This window comes from Peromyscus eremicus, chromosome 1 (assembly GCF_949786415.1).
Source record: "Peromyscus eremicus chromosome 1, PerEre_H2_v1, whole genome shotgun sequence".
In the NCBI taxonomy this organism is placed as follows: Eukaryota; Metazoa; Chordata; class Mammalia; order Rodentia; family Cricetidae; genus Peromyscus; species Peromyscus eremicus.
In genome coordinates, this window is record NC_081416.1 from 139,666,932 (window position 1) to 139,672,336 (window position 5,405).

General features: G+C 51.7%; 3 non-coding genes across 3 annotated transcripts; all 3 read right to left on the minus strand.

Annotated features, from left to right (window-relative positions):
* Positions 1–412: 412 nt before the first annotated feature.
* LOC131903187 (small nucleolar RNA SNORD116) lies at positions 413–505 on the minus strand. Its single transcript, XR_009377437.1, has one exon. It is a non-coding gene; the product is annotated as a small nucleolar RNA SNORD116 (small nucleolar RNA).
* Positions 506–2,460: 1,955 nt separating this feature from the next.
* LOC131903186 (small nucleolar RNA SNORD116) lies at positions 2,461–2,554 on the minus strand. The gene has a single exon (XR_009377436.1). It is a non-coding gene; the product is annotated as a small nucleolar RNA SNORD116 (small nucleolar RNA).
* Positions 2,555–4,560: 2,006 nt separating this feature from the next.
* On the minus strand, positions 4,561–4,654 carry LOC131903157 (small nucleolar RNA SNORD116). Its single transcript, XR_009377410.1, has one exon. It is a non-coding gene; the product is annotated as a small nucleolar RNA SNORD116 (small nucleolar RNA).
* Between the last annotated feature and the right edge of the window lie 751 nt (positions 4,655–5,405).

The window sequence follows — 5,405 nt, forward strand, 5'->3', positions numbered from 1 at the left end:
AAAAGGAATTTCACACCTTTCTCCTCCACCAGGAGGCCAGCAGTCCATCTTACACTCCCCGGGTAAACCAGGGCCACCAAAGGACTCCAATGTGCAAATTTCTAAACGGGTCAGCTAGCCTGTTTCGTGGGGGTGTCCAAAGCTACCATATTCCTAGAGTGCCTCACAGAAAGCCCAAGGTCCAGGGTCACATGTCTAGCTGTCAATCTGGGATGGGAGACTAGGGATGGCTACTTGCTTCCCAGCAAGCTCCACATATTCTATTTTAACCATGCCCATGAGAGCTAGCAGAGTAAAGAAAAGATCAAGCCCATGGGAAGAGAGTTCGCCTACTGCTGGAGATGGCAGGAGCAGTGGAGTGGTTCTCAGGCCTGTGTCTGACTCCCAGAGGACTTGGGTAAGTCAAGGTGCAAGACCTCAGTTTCGATGAGAGTGGTGATACTGAGTTTTCACCCATTTCATTGAGATTTCCAAGGAATGTTTGACTGGGAACCATCGTTGATCCAAGCACGCTGGAGTGCCCTTGCACAGGGATTTTCAGGGCACTCAGAAGATGGAGGGTGTTGGGAGGCTGAGAGAAGCACCAAGACATGCCCTGTCCTTTTGCAGGTTGCAATGAGTCCCTGCATGGATCGTGGGCCAAACCTTGACTAAGAACTTCTGTTACAAGAGAGTTGCAGTCCAGCCAGGACACAGGAATGGTAAGTCCTCACAGCACCACAAAGACCTGAGTATCATGAGCACATGGGACAGCTCATGTGAGGCTTAACTTGGTCCTCAGGCATTCTCATGCATGTCACCAACACCAAAAAACTTCACTCGAGGCTCAGTCAGGTGCTGAAGCCCTGGGCAAAGATTCTAGGCCCTTCTTTCTGCACAATGGCCGTGCAGGCCACAGAAATCCACACTCTGAAGACATGGAAGCATATGCCCCCATTACAGTGGGAAGCGGGCAATTGGCTCTGGGACATGTGCGCCTGGTTCATCTCAATGGGAAGATCAGATCACATCTGCTCTCTCACCACTCCTGCTCTGCCCTTACCCTCCAGCATGGCTTGCCACATCTGTGGCAGTTTTGCTCCACAGTGTCAGAGGTTGCCCTTGCCCTGGCACCCTCTGAAGCCTTGAAGATCATCTTTGCCCCTCTCTACAGTCAAACAACCAATTTCGTGCCAGCCACCACATCAGGGAACTGTACTACCAGCAAGCAGGCTCATGGCCATCTCTGAAGACCTCACCCCTCTAACATTGTGCACCCAACTAACCATGGCAGCTTGGCATCCTTTTCTGAAGCTGAAGTGTTAGGACCAAGCTCTGGCTATTGTCACTACCCAAACCAAACCTCTCTCTCCCTAAATATCTCTGACCACCAAGTGGACCAGGCTACTGGATCTGCCCCGCTCGCTCATACTAATAATGCTGAGGGCCAGAGGTCAAAGTGCTCTAATATTTCCTTTCAGGCCTTCAACACAAGACATGGTGGGTAGACTGGGTCTACCAGACATTCTTTTTCACTCTCTTTCTGTCTCTATCTTTTGCCAAGTCTCTTGCTCTCTTTCTCTTTCTCACTTTCTCTTTCTCTTCCTATTGTTTTCTCTCTCTGATACTGTCTCTGGCTATGGGTACCACACTCTTACAGTCTCTCTTTGTGGGGAACACAGTGTTGAAGAGTACTCTAAGTAGGACTGCAAGAGAGAACACTACATCAATACATACTAACATACATGGTACGTAATGGGCAAGCCAGTGAGACTGGCATGTCTCAAAACAAGTTGTAACATACATGGTTTCCAATGATCAGAAAAAAAACCTTGAAAGCCAAAGTCGCTTTGGTATACACCACAACTAATAAGCAGAGCCCTCAAGAAAGTCTTGAAATACAGTCTGTGTCCCAGAAGTGCAATTCCTGCAAGGGACCTCCACTTGGCCTCCAAACAGGCCTTTCTGGAGGAATCACACTCTGGTGAGGACCACTCAATCAAATAGCTGTCTTTCCTAGCTTTGAGATAGGCTTCAGACAATATGAGCCCTCGACTACCATGGGTGAAAGAATAGGAATTTCAAATATTTCACCTCCACCAAGAGGCTAACAGTGCAACCATAGTGTCATAGGGTAAACCCGGGCCATCAAAAGAATAGAGTGTGCAAATTTTTACACAGGACAGCATGCCTGATTATGAGGTGTCTGTAGCTACCATATACCTAGAGAACATCACAGAGAGGACCAGGTGAAGGGACAAATCTCGAGCTGTGAGTGGGCATGGGAGAGTGGGGAAGGCTGCTTGCTTGAAAGCAAGACTGATATATTGTATTTTCAAAATACAAACGATGACTAGCAGAGTGGAGAAAAGAAAAGCCCACGAGAAGAGAGTCTACATGCAGCTGAGGTCACGGGAATATGAAGCACAGTAGATTTCAAGCATAGGTTTAACTCCACAGGACTTGGGTGACCAAGAAACCGGACGTCAGTTTCAATGAGAACTGCAGTACAGAGTTTAAATTCACTTTGTTCAGCTTTTCCAAGGAATGTTTGATGGGAAATCATCATCGATCCAAGCACGCTGGAGTGCCCTTGCACAGGGATTTTCAGGGCACTCAGGACAGGGTGGGTGTTGGGGAGTGCGAGAAATACCAAGACATGCCCCGTCCTTTGGCAGGTTGCAACGGGTCCCTGCATGGAAATGGGAAGCAACTTGAGGCCCTAAGTCTGCTACAGGTGCTGACAGGCCCGGGATGCAGGGATGGTAAGTCCTCGCAGCACCACCAAGACCCCAGGATCCTGAGCACCTGGGACAATGCATGGGAGGCTTACCTTGGGCCCTAGGCCTTCTCCTGCAGGTCACAAACACCAAGCAACTTCCCTCGAGGCTCACTCAGGTGCCATCAGCCCTGGGCAAAGGATGCTGGGCCATTCTCTCCGCACTATGGCCATGCAGGCCACGCAATGCCACACTGTGAAGACATCAAAGCACATGCCAACATTACAGTGGGAAGCGGGCAACTGGCTCTGGGATGGATGGCTGGGCCTGGCTCGTCTCAATGGGAACATCAGATCACATCTGCTCTCTCACCACTCCTGCCCTGCCCTCACCCTCCAGTATGGCTTGCCACAGCGGTGACAGCTTTTCACCAGGGTCTCAGAGCCTGTCCTTGCCCTGGCTCCCTCTTTTTGTGCCCTTTCACATCACCTTGGCCCCTCTCTGCAATCAAACCACCAGGTTCGGCCTGGCCAACACATCAAGGAACTGCACTGCAGGCAAGCAAGCAGACTCCTCCCGAGAAAAAAAAAAAAAAACAAAAAAAACAAAACAAAAACCATGGCCAGCTCTGAGGACCTCAACCCTCTAACACTGTGCACGGGGTTCACAAACCAAGGCAAGCTCACCTTGCTGGCTCAAGCTCAAGTCTTAGGACGCAGCTCTGGCCATGCTCACTAGCCAAACCAAGCCTCCCTCCTCCCATCTCAACATCTCTGACAACCAGGTGGGCAAAGCTACCCGAAATCTGCATCCTTCTCCCGCTAGGAATGCTGCGGGACCGAGCTCAAACTGCTTAAAGTCTCCTCTGAGGCCTTCACCACAGGACATGGCAGGCCTTCTGGGTCCACCAGACCTCCTCTCTCAATCTCTTTCTTTGCCCATGTCTCTTTCTCTTACTCCTGGTTTCTCTCTCTGTCTCTGTCTCTGTCTCTGTCTCTGCTTCTGTCTCTGGATTGATGCCACTCTCTGTCAGTCTGTCTTCATGGGAAAGCCCATGTTCAAGGGTACTGGAAATTTTGACTGCAAGTCAAGTTGAACACTGCATCAACACAAGCTAACTTCTGTGGGACGCCAAGGGCAAGCCAGAGAGCCTGGCACGTCCCAAGACAAGTTGCAACACACATGGCTTCCAATGACCAGAAACGCACCCTTGCAAGCCAAAGTCGCTTTGGTACCCTCCACTGCCCATGAGCAGAGCTCTCAAGCCAGTCTTGATATACAGCCTGGGGCCCAGAGTACAATTCCTACATGGGACCCTAGCCGGCCTCCAAACAGGCCTTCCTGGAAGAATCACACCCTGGAGAAGACCACTCAACAAAACAGGTGTCTTTCCTAGCTTTGAGATTGGCTTGAGCCAAGACGGGCCCTCCACTACCATGGGTGAGAGAAAAGCACTCTCACACCTGTCTCCTCCACCAGGAGGCCAGCAGTCTGACCTTAGTGTCCCCTGGTCAACCTACTTCACCACAGGCCTCCAGTGTGCAGATTTCTACACAGGTCAGCACGCCTGTTTCTTGTGGGTGTCCGAAGCTAGCATATTTTTAGAGTGCCTACAAGAGAGCCCAAGGTCCAAGGTCCCATGTCTAGCTGTCAGTCTGGCTTGGGAGAGTGGGGATGGCTGCTTGCTTGCCAGCAAACCCCAAGTATTCTCTTTTCCCCATGCCCGTGATGGCGAGCAGAGTGGGGCAGAGATCAAGCCCATGGGAAGAGAGTCTGGCTACTGCTGGAGGGGGGCAGGAGCAGCGCAGCGGTTCTCAGGCCTGTGTCTGACTCCCAGAGGACTTGGGTGAGCCAAGGTGCAGGACCTCAGTTTCGATGAGAGCGGCGGTACTGAGTTTTCACTCATTTTGTTCAGCTTTTCCAAGGAATGTTTGACTGGAAATCATCATCGATCCAAGCACGCTGGAGTGCCCTTGCACAGGGATTTTCAGGGCACTCAGGACAGGGTGGGTGTTGGGGAGTGCGAGAAATACCAAGACATGCCCCGTCCTTTGGCAGGTTGCAACGGGTCCCTGCATGGAAATGGGAAGCAACTTGAGGCCCGAAGTCTGCTACAGGTGCTGACAGGCCCGGGATGCAGGGATGGTAAGTCCTCGCAGCACCACCAAGACCCCAGGATCCTGAGCACCTGGGACAATGCATGGGAGGCTTACCTTGGGCCCCAGACCTTCTCCTGCAGGTCACCAACACCAAGCAACTTCCCTCGAGGCCCACTCAGGTGCCATCAGCCCTGGGCAAAGGATGCTGGGCCATTCTCTCCGTACTATGGCCGTGCAGGCCACGCAATGCCACACTGTGAAGACATCAAAGCACATGCCAACATTACAGTGGGAAGCGGGCAACTGGCTCTGGGATGGATGGCTGGGCCTGGCTCGTCTCAATGGGAACATCAGATCACATCTGCTCTCTCACCACTCCTGCCCTGCCCTCACCCTCCAGCATGGCTTGCCACAGCGGTGACAGGTTTTCACCAGGGTCTCAGAGCCTGTCCTTGCCCTGGCTCCCTCCCTCCGTGCCCTTTCACATCACCTTGGCCCCTCTCTGCAATCAAAACACCAGGTTCGGCCCGGCCAACACATCAAGGAACTGCACTGCAGGCAAGCAAGCAGACTCTTCCCGAAAAAAAAAAAAAAAAAAAAAAAAACA